Source organism: Nelumbo nucifera, chromosome 8 (genome assembly GCF_055504915.1).
Source record: "Nelumbo nucifera cultivar China Antique chromosome 8, China Antique-T2T, whole genome shotgun sequence".
Taxonomy (NCBI): Eukaryota; Viridiplantae; Streptophyta; class Magnoliopsida; order Proteales; family Nelumbonaceae; genus Nelumbo; species Nelumbo nucifera.
The window spans coordinates 9,390,896-9,415,158 of record NC_142656.1 but is presented as its reverse complement, the minus strand read 5'-3'; the positions used below and the strand labels follow the sequence as shown (position 1 = coordinate 9,415,158).

At 40.4% G+C, this 24,263-nt stretch overlaps 1 pseudogene across 1 annotated transcript; it reads left to right on the top strand.

Annotated features, from left to right (window-relative positions):
* The first annotated feature begins 583 nt into the window (after positions 1-583).
* Positions 584-17,351, top strand: LOC104592130 (uncharacterized; annotated as a pseudogene). The gene is made up of 9 exons (XR_016079806.1): positions 584-1,796; positions 2,137-2,268; positions 2,439-2,498; positions 11,084-11,785; positions 13,802-14,023; positions 14,106-14,201; positions 14,304-14,493; positions 14,651-14,761; positions 16,594-17,351. The product of XR_016079806.1 is annotated as an uncharacterized LOC104592130 (transcript).
* The last annotated feature ends 6,912 nt before the right edge of the window (positions 17,352-24,263 follow it).

Below are 24,263 nucleotides of genomic sequence, written 5' to 3'. Positions count from 1 at the left end.
CTGAGAGATCAGTACCAGAAAGAGATCGACCACTGGGAACGCTTGTCAAACATGTTACAGGAGATGGAGAAAAGGACCCACCAACAACAACAGCAACAAACTTCTGTTGAATTTCCTTTGCAGTCGTTGCAGACCTCAGGTTCCGTTTGCTAGCCATCGATCGACGACCTCTTATTACAGGTACTCTTTCCATATTTCTCTATCTAGGGAAAAGTTTTGAAATGTATGTTATCCCTCTCTCTCTCATTGTTCGGCAGTTCTTAAGCTCTTAAACGAGACTCCACAAAATAGAAAAAACCTAAACCCGGTGGGAGCAAACAAAAAACATCGATTTTCTGAAACATCCTTTTTCTTTTTGGGAAATTTTAAACTTTCAATTGTATTGCAAATTTTACATGCAGGCGGAAGCCCAAGAAGCTATTATTCAGAATCTTGCGAACCTATGTGATGTGGCGGAGGCTATGTGCAAGGCGTCTGATGAAGGCTTGAAGCAATCTTTCTTCGAACTTCCAATATGGGGCACTGCTGTGGCCTCATGGCCTCTCTGTCCGACGAGTGATCTATTGCGACAAATGCCTTTGTAATGATTGTCATGTATTTTCTCATAAAATATTAAAGTTTTTTTTTTGTCAATATTCTGTCTTTCTTTATTATTATCTGCAACGATATCTCTCTCGGAAGAGGTAGTTGGTTTCAGCAAAGATAAAATTTTTTAAGTCTTAGGCTGCATTTGCCTCACTTGCCTCTTTTTGCAGTTAAAAACTCTGCCTTTGGGCCATTTTAACCGCAAAAGGAAGATAAGCGAATGTTGGAATTTTCGAGGGCTTTCAAATTCCGGGGGTGTCAAGGGTTTGAAACGGCATCAGGGGGCTCCTACGCCAGTGGGTTCAGATCTGTAAATGTTAGAAAATGAATGAGAAAAACAAAAAAGTATATATAAAAAATGAGAAAAACTTACAAAATACTTATCTCCTGTCGGTATAGCCGTTGGCGTCGGCCGGCGGAAATCGACCGGATTAATCTCCGGTGAGTGGGTTACGAAAGGGGGCGGGCGCCAAGAATTTCAGTTCGAAGTAGAATGGAGTATGGAGAAGAAACATTTTTGTGCAAGAGAGGAATTAACAGAGGTGCATTCACGGCGTGAAATGAATTTCGCACAGATTTCGCTTAATGCGCGTGTGTCATGACACTCGTCCTATTCCGGGGGCAAGTATGTGGGGGGCGGATGCCAACCTTAACAAAATCTAAAAATTACCAAAATTTTTTAAACCTATGTTTATATTTAATTTATATATATATATATTACAACTTATTTTTAGTTCTTAAAAATCATTTTACGTAAGTTGAATAAATCTAGAAAACAAAACCGATTAAACAATTGCAATCAATTGATAATCAGCTGTCTTTAACTAATCGACGAGGTCCAGAATACATATCAGCTAATGGGGCTACGGTGCTAAGTTGTAAATAGTAGTACCAGATAATTTATCAGTTGACTCCAGAAATCTGGAGCCGTCGTCGGTTCGCACTCGGTCCCTACATCACAGTGTGCGTACTAACTATCACGCTGTCCTTCATTCACCGGACGTCCACTGTCAAAGTGTCAAGCTTTTGCTGTTCCGTTAACATGTAGACTTTCCTCTCTTCATTCAGATCTGGCTCCCCATTGTCTGGGAGACTGAGAGTAAAATCAACGTATCAATGGCGGTCAGGGCTTTTCTGCTTGTTACGTTACTCCTCCTCTCTGCAATACTTAGCTCTGCCTTATATGAAGATCAAGTAGGGCTTGCTGATTGGTTCGTCTTCTATCACCCCTCTCGTCAATTGATTTTTTTCCTGTTATTCATTTTCTGAACTGTTTTCTATTTATAATCCATCCCAATTGATAGTTTTTTTTTTTTTTTTAATTTCTGAAAAAATTTCAGAGCTTTCGAGCTCTGTACTTCCGATTTCTCTATTGCATTCAGGAGAATTTGTGGCCAAGTTCAATCTTTGTTAGTTAACGAAAGTTCATTCATTGTTTTTTAAGAATTTCTTTCATCGTTTCCCTTTTCTGCTGTGAATATATCGTGCACCTTAAATTTTTATAAAGCTTGTTTAGTATAGATGCATTACATCGTTGATTTGGGTTTACAGGCATCATCAGTACATTGGAAAAGTAAAGCACGCAGTGTTCCATGCTCAAAATGCTGGTGGGAAGCGTGTTGTTGTCTCAATAGAGGAGAATGTTGTTGCTTCACTTGATCTTAGTAGGGGGGGGGGGCATATGTAAGTTTATATGTCTATTCCATTATGAGTAACTGTATTAATTTCAAATCTCCTGTTTATGTTGACTTTCATGATATAATTTTTATGAACCCATGATTGTTTAATTACTCATCATCTTAAATACCTAAGTAGATTCACTGAGATAGTTTTTTGGTTTTGGTTAAATGCAGTCTGGAGACATGTCCTTGGGGCCAATGATGCTGTGGACAAAATTGATGCCACTAGAAAAAGTAATGCTAACATGTAGTTTTAATTCTTAAGAATATTTATTTTACTATTGCTTTTTTATTCTCCTAAGTTGGTCTTGTTAAATAGCTGAATTAGATAGGAGCAAATAGGATAGCCATACATTTTCTAAGCTCTCATGGCTTAAAAAACAAGCAGAGAATGATAAGATAGTGAACATTACTTCCATTATAAACTCATATTATAAGTCATTGTGGATTACTACAATACAATAAGCTACCTTTTCCTCAAAAAAAAATGTACATTTCTTCTGTAACATTATCGTTACAAGCAATAAAAGTTCAAGTTACTGATAAAAAAAAGAATGTATTAGTATGGAGGGATGTGCCTTAGTCCTTGTGGCATGTTATTTGATAAGTTAGATGCTTCAAAGCCAGTGTGAAAATCTTATTCAACTGGCATATAAGATTTGCCTATGAGTGAGATGTATCAGGGCAACAATACCTTTCTAGTTGGTGGTCTTTTTTTGGGGAGGAGCTCAGGTTTCCTGCCCACAAACTCTTCCCACATCCCTACCTGCAGGACATTACAGGTGTGCATTGGGAATATCTCCCTTGTCATTCATGTGGAGATGTTTCCAATACATGGAAATAGTGTCTCTTGGGTAGGAGATCCAGAGTGGACGCTGAGTGGGTCAGTCAAAGGGTTTCCCTTGTTTTTTTTTTCTCATTTGGTGAGGTTTGCTTACCTGAATGAGGTGTTCACTTTGGGAACCAAGGCTTTGGTCTTTTTGATGATATGCATAATGCATGATAGCCAAGAGCCATCTATCTTCACTCTAATCCAATTGATAACCATCCATGAATTACCTTCTATTCACAGTCTCCTACGTCTGTTCCATTAGAGCAAAGTATTCATTGATGTAAATGAAGCAGATAAGAAGTGGTCAGGATGGTTGCTTCTCAGTTTATTATTTCTTTGTAAAGTATCTTGGTGGTTCCATCATGAATCCTTCTTTCCCATGCAAAGTGGTCCGGGATTCCTCTGTTCCCTCTAAAGTCCCATTCTTGGTTTGGACAGCTGCTTTGTGGAAGTGCCTGACAAAGGATGTACTATTAAGGAGAGGGTTAATCCTGAAAACCCTATCTTAATTTTTAGGCTGTCTCAAAAAATTTGGGTAAATAACCTTGCCACAACTTGAGGAGCCTCCCACCTGCACCCAAAGAGAATGCACAAAACCATCCAAACATAATTCACAACGGTACATGAGATTTAGGGCTGTAATTGGATCAGATTTGGCAGAATCCTAATCTGATCTGATTATTGAAAACTTGCATCTGAATCCTATCGGATTTGAATTCAAATCCTAATGGACTCGGATCGGATTCGGATTTAATGTGACTTCGCAAAATAAAAAGTTAGTTACTTTTCAACTTGTATATATAATAAATTAATGTAAATATAACATACTGAATTTATTATATATAAATTTATATATAATATAATATATAAAATTGAAATCAATAAATATTTTAATATAATCTTTGTAGTGGTACTTAGATTAAATTTTGGGAACATGTTTGGTTAAGGGTCTTCCCCTTTGAAGAACAATTGCCCTCACTTTTTACACACACTTGTACTAAAAATAAGCCCATCTCTAAACTCTTGATTCCTTCAAACTCAAGTAATGGCTTTAATTGGGATTTGGGCTTTTAGAGGGGTAAAAGAGATTTTAAACTCTAGAGTGTAACTACTTCAATAGTCGGAAGAAGACTTTCTTGGTCCTTCTAAGTCAAATAACCGAATTTTGACTTGTACCACTTCAGGCATTTTGTTGTGCTTTTTCAAAGCCTTGTCCTAGCCTCTCTCTAGTTCTTTGCCTTCTTTTCCAGTTAAGGAGGTATGGTGTAAGCCTATTCCTCCTAGAATTGGTATTTTTTGTTGGGAAGTTGTCTATGAAAAGATTAAAACTTGTGCTTTACTTAAAAGAAAACAACCAAAGTGGTGTTTATCTCTTCGCTAGTGTACTTTGTTTAAGGATAATGGTGAAAGCTGCTATCACCTATTTATCTCCTATTCTTTCATTGCTTTTATTTGGGAATGTCTTTCTCCTTATTTGAGTGTAGATGGAATCCGCCAGCAGATGTTCAAAGCCTATTTTCTCCAACTACCCTTATAGGGCCAAAGAAAAGGGGAAGACTCATGTGGAGGTGTATAAGAGTGGCAACAATTTGGTAAGAAAGTAATCCTAGAATTTTTCTAGAGAAGGAGAGAAGCAAGGAAGACATGTTGAAGACAATTATGATTAGAGTGGCACATTAGTTGAAATCCTTGGATACCTTTTCAAATGTGTCAATGGATGATTTACTCAAAAAGTGAAAGGAAGTGACTGAATCTTGCTCAACCAAGATTATCTCCAATTACCAATGGTCTCCACCGGAAAGAGGGTCCATCAAACTTAACTTTGATGGCAGCAGCACAGGAAACCCAATAATGTTAGGTATTGGTAGTGTCTTTGGAGATGAGGAGGGCAAGATAATAGCTCTATAATCAGGATTGTCTAGGGAGGGAGACTCCCTTAGAGCAAAAGTATTGGCTTTGCTGGAAGGTGTACAAAGGGTGTAAGAATTGAACATTGGGAACTTGATTATTGAGGGTGATTTGAAATTGGTAGTGAGCTGGATACAAAGTGAGGAGTTGAAGCTATCGATTTACAACAAAGAAAAGAAATTCAGATTGTTGACAAAAGACGGAAGTCTCTTTCAATTGGATTAAACGATGTGCTAATTCCTTAGTTGACACTTTAGCCAAACAAGGGGTGGGGAGACTTTATTTTGGACACAATTGTAAGTGAGGGGAATTGTTGTGGGGAGAACTAAAAAGGCTTTGGTGGGGTCTAATGGATCGCATCTCAAAGGGAAATAGGATGAACAAGGGGAATTCTGTTAAAGTGACTCAATGAAGGTATTAAACTGGAATGTCAGGGGTTTGGGTGGTCAGCTCAAAAGAAGCTTAGTGAAAGAAACATTGAAGAGAGAAAATCCAGACATAATTGTCCTTCAGGAATCAAAAAAAGAAGTCATCGATAGAAAACTTATGAAAGCCATATGGGGAATAAGGGGTAGAAATTGGACTGCTGTTCCAGCTGAGGGATCCACTGGAGGTATCATCCTAGGATGGAAGGAAGATGAAATTTCAGGTTTGGAGATTGACAAAGGTGAATTCTCAATCTTGGTTCTGTTCACAAATACTAAAGATAGATTCAGCTGGATCCTCACTGGTGTGTATGGTCCTAACTCTCCCTCTGATAGAGTGAAGTTTTGGGCCGAGCTGGAGTCCCTGCATGAGGAGGAGGACATACCATGGTGTTTAGTGGGCGACTTCAATGTCACTAGGTTCAGTTCGGAACATTCTAGTGGTAGAATCCCAACCAGAAGTATGAGAAATTTCTCTAACTTTATTGACAGACACAATCTGTGTGATCTCCCCCTTACCAATGGACTATTCACCTGGTCAAACATGCAAGAAAATGCCATAAGCTGCAGACTTGATAGATTTCTACTATCCCAGGATTGGTTGGAGAGATTCCTGAACATGTGTCAAGAACTTCGTCCAAGATGTACTTCAGACCACTGGTCCATATTGCTGAACACTGAAAGAATCATCAAAAGAAAGACCCCATTTAGATTGGAAAAATTCTGGCTACACCACAAAGATTTCAGTAAAAAGGTTGCAACATGGTAGGAAGACTGCAAAGTAGAGGGGTGGGCTGGTTTCAGGCTTCTTCAGAAATTAAAAGCTTTGAAGAAAAACCTTAAAGCTTGGGGGAGAGAAGAATTTAAAGCTGGTGAAGAAGAGAAGAAAAGAATTCTTTCAGAATTAGAGGATTTGGATAGTAGAGAGCAAAATGGGACCCTTAATGCCTTATACAGAAATAAAAGAGCAGAATTAAGAAAGGAATTGGAACAGCTAGTTAGAAGGGAAGGAATCTATTGGAGACAAAGATCAAGAGTGAGATGGTTGAAAGAAGGAGACGAAAACTTTATTTCTAAGCTATGCCTCGGGAAGGAATAGGAAGAACTTTATTTCTAAGCTCAACCTGAATCAGATGGAAGTGGAGAATCCTGAGGAAATTTTGGAAGCTTTCCTTTCCTTCTTTAAAAACCTCTACTCCAAGGATAGTGAAAACCAGTTTACATTATATAATTGGGAAGGCACTACCCTATCGGTTGAAAAGAGGGATTGGTTGGAAAAAAGATTTGAAGAGGAAGAAGTTAAGAAGACTATTTTCAGCATGGACGGAGACAGGGCTCCAGGGCCGGATGACTTCCCTATTCTTTTCTTCCAAAAGTGTTGGGAAATTGTAAAGTCAGATCTCATGGATTTTTTCAGGGATTTCCACTCCTCTGCCATTGTTAACAAAGGCCTAAACTCTACCTTTCTCTGCCTCATCCCTAAGAAAGGGGGAGATTTGGAAGTTAAAGATTTTAGACCTATAAGTCTGGTTGGGAGCATACACAAAATTTTGGTGAAGGTACTGGCCAACAGACTTAAAGAAGTCCTTGAATATCTAATTTCCTCAAATCAGTTTGCTTTTGTAAAAGGAAGACAAATTGTGGACAGAATTCTTATTGCAAATGAGTGTGTGGAAGACAGAAAATCTTCTGGGATCCCGGGGGTCCTTGTGAAACTTGATCTAGAGAAGGCGTACGACAAAGTGGATTGGGACTGTATTCTTGAGTGCTTAAGACTAAGAGGCTTTGGGAGAAAATGAATCAGGTGGATTAAAGGTTGTATTGGATCTCCTTGGTTTTCAGTATTGATAAATGGTGAAGCGAAAGGTTATTTCAAGGCTAGTAGGGGTCTAAGACAAGGTTGCCCTCTTTCCTCCTTACTATTCACTTTGGTGGTGGATATATTTAACTATCTTTTTGACAAGTCAATTCTTCTCAACTTGGTGAAAGGATTTGAAGTGGGTAGGGATAAGATTCACATCTCTCACTTACAGTTCGCCGATGACATAATCCTGTTCTTGGATGCCTCCACAACTAACATCACAAACACTAAAATGGTAATCGAATGTTTCGAGCTTCTCACTGGTTTGAGAACTAATTTTTGCAAAAGTAGTATTGTTGCTCTTAACTCAGTGGAAGTGGAACTTCCAGAAAACTTCAAGTCTTTATTGGGGTGCAAAGAGGAGAATCTCCCCATTACCTACCTTGGAATGCCTCTTGGAGGGAATCCAAAATCCCTCAACTTCTGGAGACCAGTGATGGAGAAATGTGAGAAGAAACTATCGACTTGGAAAAAGTGTTATCTCTCAAAAGGGGGTAGGCTTACTCTCTTAAAGGCCTCCTTATCAAATCTGCCAGTCTACTTTCTTTCAGTCTTCCAGATTTTGACCAAAGTCAGAAATCAGATTGAGAAGCTTCAAAGGAACTTTCTTTGGAAAGGTGGTGGAGATAAGAGAAACCATTTAGTCAGCTGGAAACAAGTATGCAGACCTAAAGAGGAAGGCAGTTTGGGTATTGGACAGCTTAAAGAGAAAAATTCTTCTCTCCTAGGCAAATGGCTCTGGAGATTTCCGAAAGAACCCAATGCTCTTTGGACAGCTGTCATCTCAAGTAAATATGGATGAAATACAAACGGGTGGGATTGCAATCTCCATTTGAATAGGATAAAGGCCACAAATCCTTGGAGAAGTATCTGTCCCATTCATACTTCTTTCTTTCCTTTTATAAGGTATAAAGTGGGAAATGGTTCTAAAATTAAATTCTAGAAAGATCTTTGGTGGGGGGAATCTACCCTGGAAGCCTCTTTCCCTAGGCTGTTTAACCTTACCCTTGATCAAGAAGCCACTATTTCTTCCTGTCTTCCAAACCAAACTGCCAAGAATTCTTTAAACCTCCATCTCAAAAGACCCCTAAGGGATTCAGAGATTTCTGATTTAATAGCCCTAATTCAAACCCTCAAAGATGCCTACATATCCCCCTCTCATTCTGACACCCGAATATGGACCCTTCACCCAAATGGCGAATTCTCTTCTAAGTCTATGTTCAGGGCTTTGATTGCTGAGGAACAGCATTCTTCTTTTCCTTACAAGAAAATCTGGTGTAGCCACATCCCTTCAAGAATTTGCTTCTTTGTTTGGGAAGCTTGTCTCCAGAAAGTTAATACTTGTGATCTCCTACAGAAATAAACTTTTGGGAAGACGCTCCATATCTCCTCATGTTTGTATTTTATGCCTCAGCGAGGGTGAATCTGCAGATTACATCCTTCTTCACTGCAGTTTCACCCAAAGGATATGGTCCCACTTCTTGAAAATGGCAGATTATAGCTGGGCTTTTCCAAAACACATTATGGACACATTGAATCAATGGCAAGGAACAGGGCTAAGCAAAAGGGGTAAAGTCTTTTGGCAATCAGTGCTACATGCAGTGTTGTGGGGTGTTTGGGATGAAAGAAACAGTCGCCTCTTTGACAATAAAAGCAGAACCTTGGAGGAATTAATCTCAGATATTACCTACCTTTGCATCCTTTGGACGGTGAATTCAGCTCTGTTCAAAGGACTTTCAGTCAATGATCTTATCAGAGATGTTCACCCCTTTCTGTTTCTCCCTCATCCCCAGCAAACATCCTTGAGGCATCCCGTACCCATCAGTGAAGGAGTGATAACCCTTAATTTTGACGGTTGTGCCTTAAGGTAATCTGGCCTTTCTGGTATTGGAGGTACAGTAAGGGACGAAAGGGGCAATATATGCTGGACTTTTAGTGGTCCTATCGGCTGGGCTGACTCCACAAAGGCTGAAGTGATGGCTGCTCTCACCAGAATCAGGACAATAAAAAATTTGGGAATTCAGAATTTGATAATTGCAGGTGATTCAGCAAATACGATAAAATGGTTAATTTAGTTTGGATTCCTAGGGAACACAATCATACTGCAGATGGCCTAGCTAAATTTGGTGTGTACTTGGAGCATTTGTATAGCGACAAGCTTCCTCCTTTGTAACTTGTAGGGGTTCTCCCCCTGCTTTGTATACCTCCCCTTGTTCCCCCTCTTTTTCTTAATAAATTCTTGTTAAATTTTCTCAAAAATTGTTGTGGGGAGAGAAGAGATTTTATCTATCACTGACCTACTTTACACCTTTGTATTTCTATATTTTGTACAATCCTTTCTACTTTATCATCAATAAAATTATGCTGTTATTGATCAAAACATATAGAGGAAAATGATGCACTTTATTCATGAAGTCCAATTTAAGGCAATGTTTTCAAGCCATCATTGACCCAGATGGTTGAACCATTCAACTCGGAAACTGGTCCCATTTACTCTATAACCCTGCATTGTGAGAAAAACATGGACAAGATGTAGCACCGTGTGGACAACAACTTGGACTTCTACATGGACTAAAATTTGCCTAGCGTTTTGGATTCCTTAGATTGGAAGTGGAAGGGGACTCTCAGGTGGTCATCTCCTGGATAAGATGTAGCACCCAGACCCCGTGGATCTATAGGCACACATTTAGGGAGATTGAGAGCATTGCAAGGGAGTTGAGTGTTACTTTCAAATAGTTGAGAAGAACAGCGAATGAGATGGCGGATACTCTAGCTAAACAAGGGGCTATGAGACATCAAATGTTTTGGGCAAAACTGTAAAACTGTATTTTGGGGTTCTCACCCTGTTGTAACTTTTTTTTGATCAATCACCATGTTGTAACTTTTCTTATTTGGCTCTAATTAAATATTTTCTTATTGATAAAAAAAAGGAAAGAAAAACTGTCGAAATAGTTAGCAAACTGTCAACCCAAGCGTTTGAACTGTTAAATCGTTTGGCCCGGGTGATGGCTTGCAAGTAATCACTATCTCTCTCCCTTAAATGTGGTGTTATTCACATCAATTAGTGGTCATAACCATCACATTTCAAACCTCAATAAATAGTAAGAATCATGACGTGATCTCTCTCTCTCTCTCTCTCTCTCACACACACACACACACACACACACACACACACACACACACACACACACACGCACACACACACTCTCACTCTCACTCTCTTGCGTGTGTGTGTTTCTGATTGATTGAGTGATTGACTCACATCGATAAAATCATAAAGTCTGAATGTATTTTCTTTTGTTCTTTTTTTTTTTTTTTGAGAACTTGTAGTTCCTTGTGGTATGTTATTTAAACTGTTTTAGGAATATTTGTCTAAGGAAATCAATCTCATCATATTTTTATATGTTTATGGGTCAATCTGTTTGACCTGGACAGTTGAACCACTGACCCGTGACCCAAAAGGAAAAGCGGTTCCATTTCCTGTTGTTTTTTAAAACATTGAATTAAGGTACAAATGGAGCCATCTTTAAATTATTGAGAGATGCACATCTATGAATTAAACCTATCAAAGGTTCAAAAGCTCCTTTGTAACTTGAAACTATGCTGAACACAATTACTTCAGCACATTTTATTGATGTTATTTACTAGAAACTGATTTTGTTATATCTAAGATTTATTCATGCTTGAAACTGAATATATTTCCCCTTTTTATGTTTCCATGTTTGAAATCAAAGATTTTGTTGTTTCTTTGTTTCTTAGCTGATATTGGTCTCCACTTTTGTATTCTGGAAAGGGAAATCTTTTGAAACTCAAAGGAACTCTGATGCTTGCATGCCCTGATGACATAGCTGCTGTACAAGGAATGAGGATGAAAAACTCTGAGAAGAACAAAATGACACGAGACCACAGTGGATTTTGAAAACTGCTGATAGTTCTTACTAGAGTAGGCAAGCTGTATGCCCTGCATACAAGAGATGGATGAGTCATTTGATCTCTTTTACTGCTTTCTCTTCGTAGATCAGAAGCCTGTCAATATCCCACTGGGTTGGACATATATCAATGGCGGAAATCCATCTATTCTTGTTGTTGGTAAATGTGGACTTGGTTTTGATGCACTTGGTGTTCTCTCTTTTGTTGATTCATACACTGGGAAGGATTTTGTCTCTTTGAATCTTGCTTATTCAGTAGCACAAGTTATTTCATTGCCATTTACGGATTCAACAGAACAATGACTCCATCTGCTTATGGATTCTGTCAACCATGTACACGTATACCCCAGAATTCCTGAGGCTATTGATATCTTGCAACGTGAGCTACCAAACATATACTGGTATTCTGTTGAATCTGAGGACATCATTAGAGGGCATGCAATAGAAGGAAATTGTATTCTTGAAGTGGAGGATGACTACTGCTTTAACACCAGAGAGTTGTTGTCTGTTGTATTTCCCTATGATTCAGAAAATATATTGCAACTGCAACATGGAAATTAGATGAAGTTCACAATATTATCCTAATTACTTTCTTTCTTTTGCTACATGGTAGTTCTTTATAACTATTACCTATTCTATATCTTCTTTATATACCAAATGTCCTTTATTTGGGTGGATTCTAAATTAAATGTTTTAGGCTTATCCTCATTTGTTCTTCTTGACTTGGTTGAGAATGCCAGCACAGTGATATTTTCATTCTACTTATAACCTTCGTGCCTCATTTGGTGGAGGAAGACAACATATTATGTTTAGGTTGAAAATGAGGATAAAGGACTGTTGATTCTTTATAAAAGAAGATATTGGTTTAACTTTCTCCAATCTATAACCTTGTTAAGATGAATGTTACATGCTTCCTCCAGCTTGTCATTAATCTATCATCCCATTTCTTTAGTGAAAGTTTGTACCTCGAGATATGTCCTTGAATCCTGCATGGTGCATTAAGTTTTGACAGCATTTCATCCTGCATTGAACTTTAAAATCAAAAGTATACATGGCCCTCTGTACAACAAGTTTCTATAGTATTAACAACCCATTGAAGGACCCCTAAAAAGTCGACATCCAAAAGGAGTAGGGCTGAATCTTGGAAGCATAGATAATTAGAGAGATAGCAGGAGACTGTAACATGTACAAGTTTTAGATGAGCCCCAAGGTACCAAGAGGAAGCAGTTGTATTGGGGAAGGATCCCTCGAATTGGGGACTTTTAGGAAAGAATTGATGGGACATTTCTTCTGTTTTTTCTTTCTTTTTTTTCTTTTTTTTTTGATTGATGGTAAAAAGTATTGTATTAAGTGTGACTATAATGAAGGGTGAGAGACACTCAAACACGTACAAAAAGTGTGCCTATAAGTATGCCCAGCATTTACATTCAGCTCCCATACATTTCTTCTGTTTCTTAGGGGAAGGTTAGTAAGGGCTAGGCTTTGTATCAGGGTGCTTGGCACAATCTGCTTTATGTTTCATTCTTTTCATACATAACAAATAAAACTTCATCGCTACTGATAAAAGAGTGTTGGTCTTATAACTGTTTTATAGAATTTTCCCTTTTGTCTTCTTGCATTTGCTAATCACACAGCACAGTGGATTCATTATCCAATTCAACCACCCTGAGCTAATGCTATGGACAACATCCTCTTTAATTTCTCTCTCTCATTATGGATGGTTGATCCAAGTTAACAAGAGTAGTTAGTTTGGGGTATCTCCTTGTCATCAAATCTCAATTGCACTACCATTTAAGAAATTTCTTTTGCATACATGCTCTCGAAAGGAATTTCTTTATAAATTAACTAACAGTGCTTTTTTTACATGCGGGCATTTATCTATTAACTGTGTATTCTACATGTACACATGTAGATAATATTATTTTTTTGATAGGAAATGGTAACTTCATTAAACAAAACTTAAAATACAACTGTCACCCCTAGAGTTGGGTTTGAGATACAATCACTGAGTCACAACACTGCCCAGAACATGTTCCCCCTAACAGCCCCCTGTTTAGCTAATGTATCTGCTAATCCATTAGCTGATCTTCTTATCACTTGAAGTAGACACCAACCTCTCTTGTTAGGCTGATAATTTCCCTCATCGACTGTCTATGTATCCATGCCCTCAAATTACCTGATTGAAGCCACCCTTTTACCAGCTTTGAATCCTCTTCTACTTCTACTTGTAGTCCTAGCTGCTTTGTGTATCTTACACCTTATAGTAACGCCATCAATATGTAATAATTTATATATATATATATATAGATAATATTATATATAATTTCTTAAAATGTTATTACTTAATAGATATTAGAGAATATATAAACCATGGAACCAAGTTGATTCCTCATAGCTTTATTAGATCATGGGAATAATTCATTTAGGAACTATTTAATTATAATAGGGCTTACTGTACATTACTTTTTCTCTTGTTGCATATATTCTTAACTATTATCCATGCTTAACTATTCTTTGTATTATTGATAAAAAAAAACTATTCTTTGTATAGACTGAAATCATTTATGACTTGTGTTCACTAGGTGGTTTGTACTCAGGCTAAGGTTAATAGCATATCAAGATGTGATGTGTAAATATATTTCAAGAAATCTGCTCTTTGTAGCTGCTGTTTCACCTAAAGGTGCTGGTGAGATTGGAACAACTACACCGAGGAATCTTGGTTGGTAGTATATCTCATTGACATCATTACCGATCGTATCCTGCACCGTGTGACTCATTTTGGTTCACAGGGTCCTATCCATGCTGTAAGTGGTTATATCTTTATTTTCATCGTTGTGTATTTTTATGGGTGATGGAACTGATCCCCCCTTCTTTTTATTTCTCAAGATCTTTAGTGAGAACTGGATTGTATACCATTACTTCAATCTTAGAGCACACAGATATGAGATGTCTGTAATTGAGATCTATGATCAGTCTCGGGCTGTAAGTATCTTTTCAGTTCTTATGAATTCCTTTTTGTACTTGTACTTTGTACTGTTTAAATGAATCTTTCTCTGTATTCCCAAAATTGGCTTCTGTACCCAGGATAACAAAGATGTTTGGAAGCTTGTTCTTGGAAAGCATAATCTTACTTCAGCTGTTTCTTCATATTCTCGGCCAGAGGTGATGGTGAAATCCCAGTCGTATTTTTTCACTGACTCAGTCAATGGCAGTGACTTCAACAGCCAAGGGTATTACTTCCAAGCAACTTCTTATTGGTACAATTGGTGATCAGGTCAGTTGAAATCTACAGACAAACATTGATTCTTGAATGCACTCTTATTAAATTCTGTTGTGCAACTGGAACATTTTGCAGAGCAATTTTCTATGTTTCCAACATCTTTGTCTGTGTGTATGTGTGTACTGACAGTGCTGCAATTTTTGCTGTATAGGTGCTGGCACTTGATAAACGTAATTTAGATCCTCGACGATCGATCGATCCAACACGAACAGAGAGAGAAGGAATAATACCTTTAACTGATTCTTTGCCAATCATTCCTCAGGTACATTACCTTTTCTTTCAACTATTCTATGTCTTTCTTTTCAGGATTTTTTTTTTTTCTTTCATTCTTTACAAAGAAAGCTCCAGGAAGATTACCTGGGATATCTTTTTCCACAGACATCTTTACAGTTTACCAGACCATTAGATGGATCTAAAAGTTTATCTAGTTGTAATATGTACAATATATTGTTGAGTTGTTAACTAACCTTCATTGGAGCCATATAGAAAAGGACAGCCATTACAAGTTGTAATTCCTGGGTAGAGAGGTGGTTGCAAACACAATTCTCAGCTTATCTTTATCACTATTTTAGTGTGCCTGGAATGAGTTTCTCTGCAAAATTCACTTGCATTTAATGTACCTATGTTATTTCACTTGTGTGTATTTGTGCATGTATATCTGCAGCCATACCGACCTTGGCTTGGCTTGATTATTAACTTAAAAATGAAAAGGACAACATCTCTATGCCAGTTCAAGAAGCAACAGAAATCAAGAGGATCTATTTAGAAAGGACATTCCAATGCTAGTCCACTGTTGAGGACTTGGGAGGGTTTGACTGGAGACAGACCTAAGCTCTGCATTCTTTCACATGAAGTGTCTGCTCTCAGTCTCAAACCTGTATAGTTGCACTTGTCAGCCCAAGATTTTACCATCACAACCAATAGCCCCTAAATCAGAAGCTTCTTTCTACAAGATAACAATGCAAGTTTGTTTGTTATATATATACATGTAGCAGACCAAAAGAGGAAGAAACAAAGGTTGAAAGAAATTGGGTGTAGGACTATATGTTTCACCCCCCTTCACCCCTCTTTATCTGCTAAGTTTCCTACCAAAAGATCTCTGTAGGGACATTATCCAAATGTTGTTCTAGGATATCCACAATTTTGGGAGGGGTGGACTGGTTATGGACCTAACCTTTGACATTTTTTTTTGCACACAATTTCTGTCAGACTCAAACCCGTTTTTCCATGCTTCTTAGCCTGGGATTTTACTATTGCAAAAGGATCTCTACCGTCTGTCAAATTTAGCTGATTGTATTCTCCATTCCTTTTCCTTTTATAAATACATTCATGAAAAAAGAAAATGAAGAAAGAAGAAAGTAAAGCTCTATGATGGATTCCCTAGTCCAAGTATCTTTCATACCATATTCCAGGGTTGTTGCCACCATGTTTCATAAACTATGTAATGGATTGAGCAAGGAACAGAAGTAAGATTACAAGGGAGGAGCTACAGTGAAACATCTTTAAGGTCTCAATATGAGATACAGACTTTTGCTTATCTATGTTTTCTTTGCTAAAAAATACTTATGAAGCTGTGTATGTGATGACTCCAAGTGGAGCGGGCTCCAAGGCATGTGGCTCAAGTGACAAAGAAAGAAAATAGAAGAAACAATTCAAAAGAAAGAAATAAGAAAAATGAAATTGGATGGACTTTATAGATGGAGATTGATTATATGGAAATGTCACAAGGTTTGTATACCAAAAAAATATATATATATATATATATGTATATTACAAGGTTTTGGGACTCAATCACCCAAAGAAGAGGGGATTCACTTACCCAAAAGGGTTCTCTCTCTCTCTCTCTCTCACACACACACACACACACACACACACAAACGAAGGCCCTTAGCTCTTACAAAGAATGGATAATGTGGATCCCTCATGCTTGAGGTTATATGCCTTTTTATAGAAGAAATATAGCTGTTGGAGCATTTAAACAAAGTTAGCTGTTAGAATATGGTTAAGTGCTTCTTGCAACATGATTATATGCTACATCATATACTTTGTCCTATGCTAGTTTGGTTTTTATTGATATAAGGGTTGTTTCTGCAGTCTTACGTGACACACTCACTCAAGGTGGAAGGGCTATGGGGCATTGTAACGGTTCTTGCTAAGCTGGAGTCAACTAGTCTTGTCTTTGCATATGGAGTGGATCTCTTCTTTACCAGAATTGCACCTTCACGTACCTATGATTCACTAACGGAGGATTTCAGTTATGCTTTGCTTCTCATAACAGTTGTTGCATTGATTTCAGCTATCTTTGTAACATGGATCTTATGTGAGAATATGGATCTGAGAGACAAAAGGAGGTGAGTTGGTATCTCCTTTTTGGTTCCTTTTTTGTCCTCTTAATTTTTTTGTACTTTCATCAAGTTATTTTTGTTTCTTTTTCATTGTATCATTTGAGCCTTAGTTTGGGACTTAACCCCACCTTGTAATATTACATTTTTTCTTAATTTGGTATTGCGCCATTGCATGCAATTTAATTTCTATAGTTTCTAAAACAGAAAATTCAAAGGAAAAGCTCACATATTGCTGGTAAATTTCATTTTGGTTTAAAATCATGCAAAAATCAGGTCCATCAAATACTCTAGTACAAAGCACTGGCACTTGAATTGAAAGTACTTTTTTTTTTCATCATATGGATGACTTCCAATCAATAATATCACAGAAATTAGATATTTCTGAACCAGTAGGCTCCTGCACTTGAACCTTGAACACCTTATGCAGCTGTATATCACATTGTTTACCTCTAAAAACATTATCGTATTCAACTGCTAGGAGAACAAATAACAAGGAAAAAGCCTCTAGATTGACTGTGACCTGTTTCCCTCTTTTTTGGCCAAAGCTCTTGTCAAAAAAGAGGGAAACAGGTCACAGTCAATCTAGAGCTTTGGCTTTGCTTATACGTTTGAGGCTTTATCAGAAATGATTTCAACAGAGCCACTTAGGTGGTAGTAGTGTTCAAGGTTTAGCTTTTATTCTTTGTTATCTTATCCGAAAAAGATTAAAAAGGAAAAGAAAGGTTGGATAAAAAGATATGGCCTTATTATGTAGCAGCTGATACAAAGCAAACAGAGGAGGTGGTAGATGCCCTAAATGGATCCTCCACACCAATGATTATATGTCTCGAGTCTTGTCATCTCTGATGGTTAGTATGACGCAGCAGGATGGAGCATCTGACATGGAAAGTAAAAATACCTTAGGAATAATTTAAAGCTTTTCAATTAAGTTCAGAATCTCCTTTTAAAGTTTCAACAGTGTTAGATGCTTGACTAATTAAAGCAGAGGCATGAAGGAAATCCCTTGTGTTCTCAAATGAGAGATTAGAAGGAATAATACTTCCATGCCATATCATAGTTGAACTATACACATGAAGTTAAACATACATGCTAGAGAACTCCACGACGTCCTGGATCCACTTTTGTTACCTAGATAAAGTTGAAGGCTTGAAGCTGGGGCTGGAGAGTTATTGACAGTAAAAATTTACTTGGATAAAAGCAAGCTATTCCCATGAAATGCCATATGATATCTTAGTGCTTTAATTGATTCTATTCACACCCATCCCACATGGTGACCCCACCGAGTGTCGATGCTTTTCAATGATATGATTCACAAGCCTAATCATTTATATGTAATGCGTCAACCTCATTCCTCTATTCAAGTATTATTGGCTGTGATGTTGCAGTCAAGCAGGCAGCTACCTGCTTGATACTTGATACATGCTTCCATTGCTCGTTCTGTAATTTTCATATTTTTTTGGTTGGCCATTATTGTTATGCTCATCCCCCAAATTTGCCCTACTATACAACTATGTACTTGACTTTTTTTTGCCTTTTATTAGTTATCATAGCTGTCAGTTGTTTTGTTGGATACCATAAATCCACTGAAATAGTTTATCAAAATATTATAAGGTTTGACAAGTCTTTTTGTGTGGTCTTTTGGTTTTTTCAGAGTTCAGGAAACCAAAATTTGGTCTTTTTCCTGTTTGGCAATAAAAGATGGAAAAGCCAGAAAGACCCTGTTATGGACGCCTTCCTCAGGAAGACGTACCATCGCCGCCGGCAACAACAGGCCCCGGGCCCACCACCAGCAGCAGCAAGGATTCAGTGATGCTCATCATACCCAGTTCGGCAGCAGCAGCCTTATCTATATTAGATTAGCTCATTTTGCTTGTTCTTATCTCTTATCGTATCTTGTTAATAGCTCATCAGATTAGGATTAGCTTAGCTTATCTTATCTTGTTAGTAGCTTATCAGATTAGGATTAGCTTATCTTATCTTGTTAGTAGCTTATCAGATTAGGATTAGCTTATCTTATCCTTAGCAAGATAGAACTGGAAGTTTCTCTATTCAGCAAGGAGACTTCCTTTGATTAGGACTCTTGTAATCTCCTATTTAAGGAGACCCCATTATTGAATGAGATATCAAATTATTCAGTCAAGAGTGAGTTAGGAGAGTTGGTGATCTCTTGGACAAATCACCGAAGGCGCCAAGATAGGTTCATCATGAGCAGGAAGGAACAAGGGAAAACAGGAGGTTTTCCCCGTGGACCGACCCGTGACGAGATCCTATTCCCGGGCCCTCAACAACTTGGTATCAGAGCAAGGCGTCATGGGAGATCTGGAGCAGCTACCTTCCAGGGTCCACGACCTTGAGCACCAACTCGTGGAGACTAGCTCCGAAGTTCGTGAGATCAAAGGTGAAGTGCGAGAACTGCGACGACTAATGGAGATGTTTCTTTCCAACAGGGAAAGGAACTCTGACAGAGGGACAACAGCTAACGACCGCCGACCAGATCTGCCGGAGTCGTCCGACGAACAGCAGTCCGTCGGCCATGGAGCAGCCATCATCCCCAAGTACAGCAGGCTGGAGTTCCCATCGTACAACGGCAACGGAGACCCCCTAGGTTGGCTGTATCGCTGCGAGCAGTTCTTCCGGAATCAACGGATAAATGATCAGGACAAGGTAAGCCTAGCCGCCTTTCATTTAACAGAAGAAGCACAACTTTGGTTTTATCGGTTAGAGCAAGAAGAACCTGGGCTCAGTTGGCCCCAGTTTAAATCCTATTGCCTTCTTCGGTTCGGACCCCCATTGACCAGCAACCCACTGGGCGAGCTAATTAACCTTAAACATACCAGAACAGTTGCTGAATACCAGTGACAGTTCCAAACCCTCCTCGCGAGGGCATCCTCCGTGCGACCAAACCAACAAGTGGATATGTTCACAGCAGGGTTAGCAGAACCCCTGCGAGTGGATGTCGAGATGCAGAATCCCCCAAATTTGGTCACAACCATGAACTTAGCCCGCGCATTTGAGCGCAAGCTGCAGCTCAGCCGCGGAATTTTTAATGTGGGTCGTCCACTGAACTCGTGGGTGCCCCCAAGACCAGCAGCAACGACCCCCTCTTTTTCTACCAGTCGGGAAATGAAGCCTCCCACGACCACCACCTCTAGAGCAGTGACAAGTACAGGCAGTAACATGGTCACTCCTCCCATCAAGCGCTTGACCAGGGCAGAAATGGCAGAGCGCCGAGCGAGAGGTCAATGTTTCAACTGTGATGACCTCCACTCGGCAGGACATGGATGCAAGAGGCTTTTTTGCCTTCTCATAGACGAGCAAGAGGAGGAGGAAGGGGAACCCGTCACATTCGAACCAGAGATCTCTCTCCATGCGATCACCGGTATTAAAACCTCTCAGACCATGCAGTTATAGGCACAGATCGCAGGTCGGCCGGTGTGCATTCTCGTCGATTCAGGGAGCACACACAACTTCATAAGTGAACATGCAGCCCTGCAGTTAAAACTACCAATGGAACTCCGGCCGCGACTATAGGTAGCCGTCGCAAATGGTGAAAAAGTTCACAGTCCAGGGATTTGTAAGGACGTCCCAGTATAGGTCAATTCTGAACTAATTCTTGTTGATTCATTTGTACTCTTATTGGATGGGTTCGATATTGTTCTCGGGGTCAAATGGTTAATTACCCTAGGCCCGATTTTGTGGGACTTCAGCGCACTCACCATGACCTTCCACCTGAATGGCAAGCAAGTTTCATGGCATGGTTACAGGGTTAAAGAAAAGACACCGCAGGTTCATGCACTCCAGACAGAACCGGCAGCCATGGAAAAACTTCTTGCCGAGTTTTCAGATCTGTTCCAGGAACCGAAGGGCCTTCCCCCTTCCTGAACTTGCGACCATCGTATTCCTTTAGTGGTGGGTTCAACACCAGTCGTTGTCAGGCCTTATCGCTACCCTCACTTACAGAAGGATGAGATAGAAAAACAATGTACAGCGATGCTGACCCAAGGGATCATACGCAAAAGTCACTCCCCCTTCTCTTCGCCGGTTCTGTTGGTGGTGAAACAGGATGGAACGTGGAGGTTCTGTGTTGACTATAGAGAACTCAATGACCGGACGATCAAAGATAAGTTCCCTATTCCCGTTGTGGACGAATTGCTGGACGAGTTGCATGGTGCCCAGTATTTCTCTAAGTTGGACCTCAGGTCTGGATATTTCCAAGTTCGCATGGCTCTCGGTGACGTGAAGAAGATTGCTTTTCGCACCCACCATGGCCACTTCGAATTTTTAGTCATGCCATTCGGACTCTCCAATGCACCATCTACATTTCAGGCACTAATGAACGAGGTATTCCAGCCCCATCTGCGCAAATTTGTTTTAGTTTTCTTTGATGATATCCTCGTTTACAGCAAATCATGGGTAGAGCATGTCCACCATCTGAGGACCGTTTTCGTACTCCTACGCCAACACAGCTTATTCCTGAAACAATCCAAGTGCTCCTTCGGGGAACGACAGGTTCTTTACCTCGGCCACATCATCCATGGGCAGGGTGTAACAGTTGATAGTTCCAAGATTCAGGCTATAACAGAATGGCCCAAACCTCAATCCGCCAAGGCCTTACGCGGGTTCCTCGGTTTAATGGGTTACTACCGCAAATTTGTACAGAACTATGGAGTGTTGGCAGCCCCGTTAACCAACCTGTTGAAGAGAAACTCCTTCCGGTGGGACGACGCAGCTGATGAAGCTTTTCTGTCACTACGAAATGCACTGTCTTCAACCCCTGTCCTGCAATTACCTAATTTCGCCTTCGAATTTACAGTCGAGTGCGATGCTTCCGGAGTGGGTATCGGGGCCATACTACAGCAGTAAGGGCCGATCGCTTTCTTCAGCCACAGATTGGCTGACCGGCATCTGAAGCTTCCAGCCTATGAGCGCGAACTAATCGGCCTTGCCCGAGCCATCCAGCACTGGAGGCCGTATTTGTGGGGGCGGTCGTTCATCGTCAAAACTGATCATTACAGCCTCAAATACCTGTTAGAGCAGCGTCTCACCACTTCCCCTTAGCAGCATTGGGTTAGCAAACTGCTCGGGTTTGACTTTCGGGTGGAATATAAGGCGGGATCCTCTAATCGCGCAGCTGATGCCTTGTCTAGGCGAGAAGAAGACGCGATGGTTCTATGTAGCATTTCCCAACCTCGGATCTCTCTGTTTGACGACATTAAGAAGGCAGCACCACAGTCCCCGGAATGGTCGCTCTTACTGCAGAAGATCCAGACCAGCACGGCCGACCCCGATTGGTCACTTCACGGCGGGTTGGTACTGTATAAGGGACGAGTCCATCTTTCAGCAAACTGCCCGTTGATTCCCACCATCATCACCAGCATCCATAACTCCACCCATGAGGGCATTCAAAAAAACACTACACCGCGTCCGGACTGATTTCCATTGGCGAGGTATGAAGACTTCTATTCGAGATTTTGTCCAGAATTGCTCCACGTGCCAACAGCACAAATGGGAAAACCTACACCCGATAGGCCTCCTTCAGCCCCTTTCCATCCCATCGCAGATCTGGGCGGACATCTCCATGGACTTCATTGAGGGACTTCCCAACGTAGGGGGCAAATCAGTTCTCTTTGTGGTAGTCGACCACTTCTCTAAATACGCGCACTTCATTCCTCTATCACACCCGTACAGTGCCACTTCGGTTGCCCTCGCCTTCTTTACACATCTTTCGCTTACATGGGTTGCCGGAATCCATCGTCAGCGATAGAGACCCGGTCTTCACTAGTGCCTTCTAGAAAGAGTTATTTCGACTACACGGCACCACCCTGGCCTACTCATCAGCTTACCGGCCACAAACCGACGGTCAGACGGAAGTGGTTAACCGCACTATCGAGATGCATCTCCGCAGTTTCATAGGCGATCAACCTCGACGGTGGTTGGAATGGCTTCCTTGGGCCGAGTACTGCTACAACACAGTCTACCATTCCTCCCTCGGCATGACTCCCTTTCGCGTTGTTTACGGCAGGGATCCTCCCCGCTTGCTGTCCTACGAGCCCGGATCTACTCGCTTGGACGCAATCGATCACTCCTTACAGGACCGCGACGCCCTCCTCGCCGACGTCCGCATTCGCTTACAGCAGGCCCAGCTCCGCATGAAGCTCCACTATGATAAGCACCACCGGGAACTGTCGTTCGATCCAGGACAATTTGTTTGGTTGAAGCTCTAGCCCTACCGGCAGCGCTCCTTGCGCCACAAGGCTGCCCTGAAGCTGGCCCCTAAGTTCTATGGGCCCTACAAGGTTTTGCGACGAATTGGCAGTGTGGCCTACCAGCTGGAATTGCCAGAGACTAGCCGCATTCATGATGTCTTCCACATCTCCTTGCTGAAACCATTTACGGGTGTTCCCCCGGACCAAGTTCCCTCCCTGCCACACTTGAAAGATGGCAAACTGGTTCCCCAGCCTAAAACTGTCACCCGCTCTCGTTTCAATCGTGGAATCCTTGAAGTCTTGGTGGAATGGTGTGATCTACCACCAACAGAAGCCACATGGATCCCATTGGCAGAATTCCAAGCCACATATCCAGCTTTCGAGCTTGAGGACAAGCTCGTAGTCCAGGAGGGGAGTAATGTTATGGACGCCTACCTCGGGAAGACGTACCATCGCCGCCGGCAGCAACAGGCCCCGGGCCCATCGCCAGTAACAGCAAGGATTCAGTGATGCTCATCCTACCCAGTTCGGCAGCAGCAGCCTTATCTAGATTAGATTAGCTCATTTTGCTTGTTCTTATCTTATTGTTCTTATCTCTTATCTTATCTTGTTAATAGTTTATCAGATTATGATTAGCTTAGCTTATCTTGTTAGTAGCTTATCAGATTAGGATTAGCTTATCTTATTCTTAGCAAGATAGAACTGGAAGTCTCTCTATTTAGCAAGGAGACTCCCTTTGATTAGGACTCTTGTAATCTCCTATTTAAGGAGACCCCATTATTGAATGAGATATCAAATTATTCAGTCAAGAGTGAGTTAGGAGAGTTGGTGATCTCTTGGACAAATCACCGAAGGCATCAAGATAGGTTCATCACGAGCAGGAAGGAACAAGGGAAAACAGGAGGTTTTCCCCGTGGACCGACCCGTACGAGATCCTATTCTCGGGCCCTCAACAGACCCATGCCCCAGAAAGCTCATGAAAGCTTTTAATGGCTGAAAATCATACTTTCCGTGTCTAAAATCTTTCATTTAACAGTCTGATAGACCGCAGCAGACTAGGATTTTGATCTTTATAAAACAAGACCCCAAAAACTCAAGTATGCCTTTTGGCTATTTGGGTTGTCTGGAACATCTTGCTAAAAAACTTGCCAAACACACTTATATTTCTTAACTGAACATATGTTTGTTTAGATTCTCTTGTATATTTACTCCT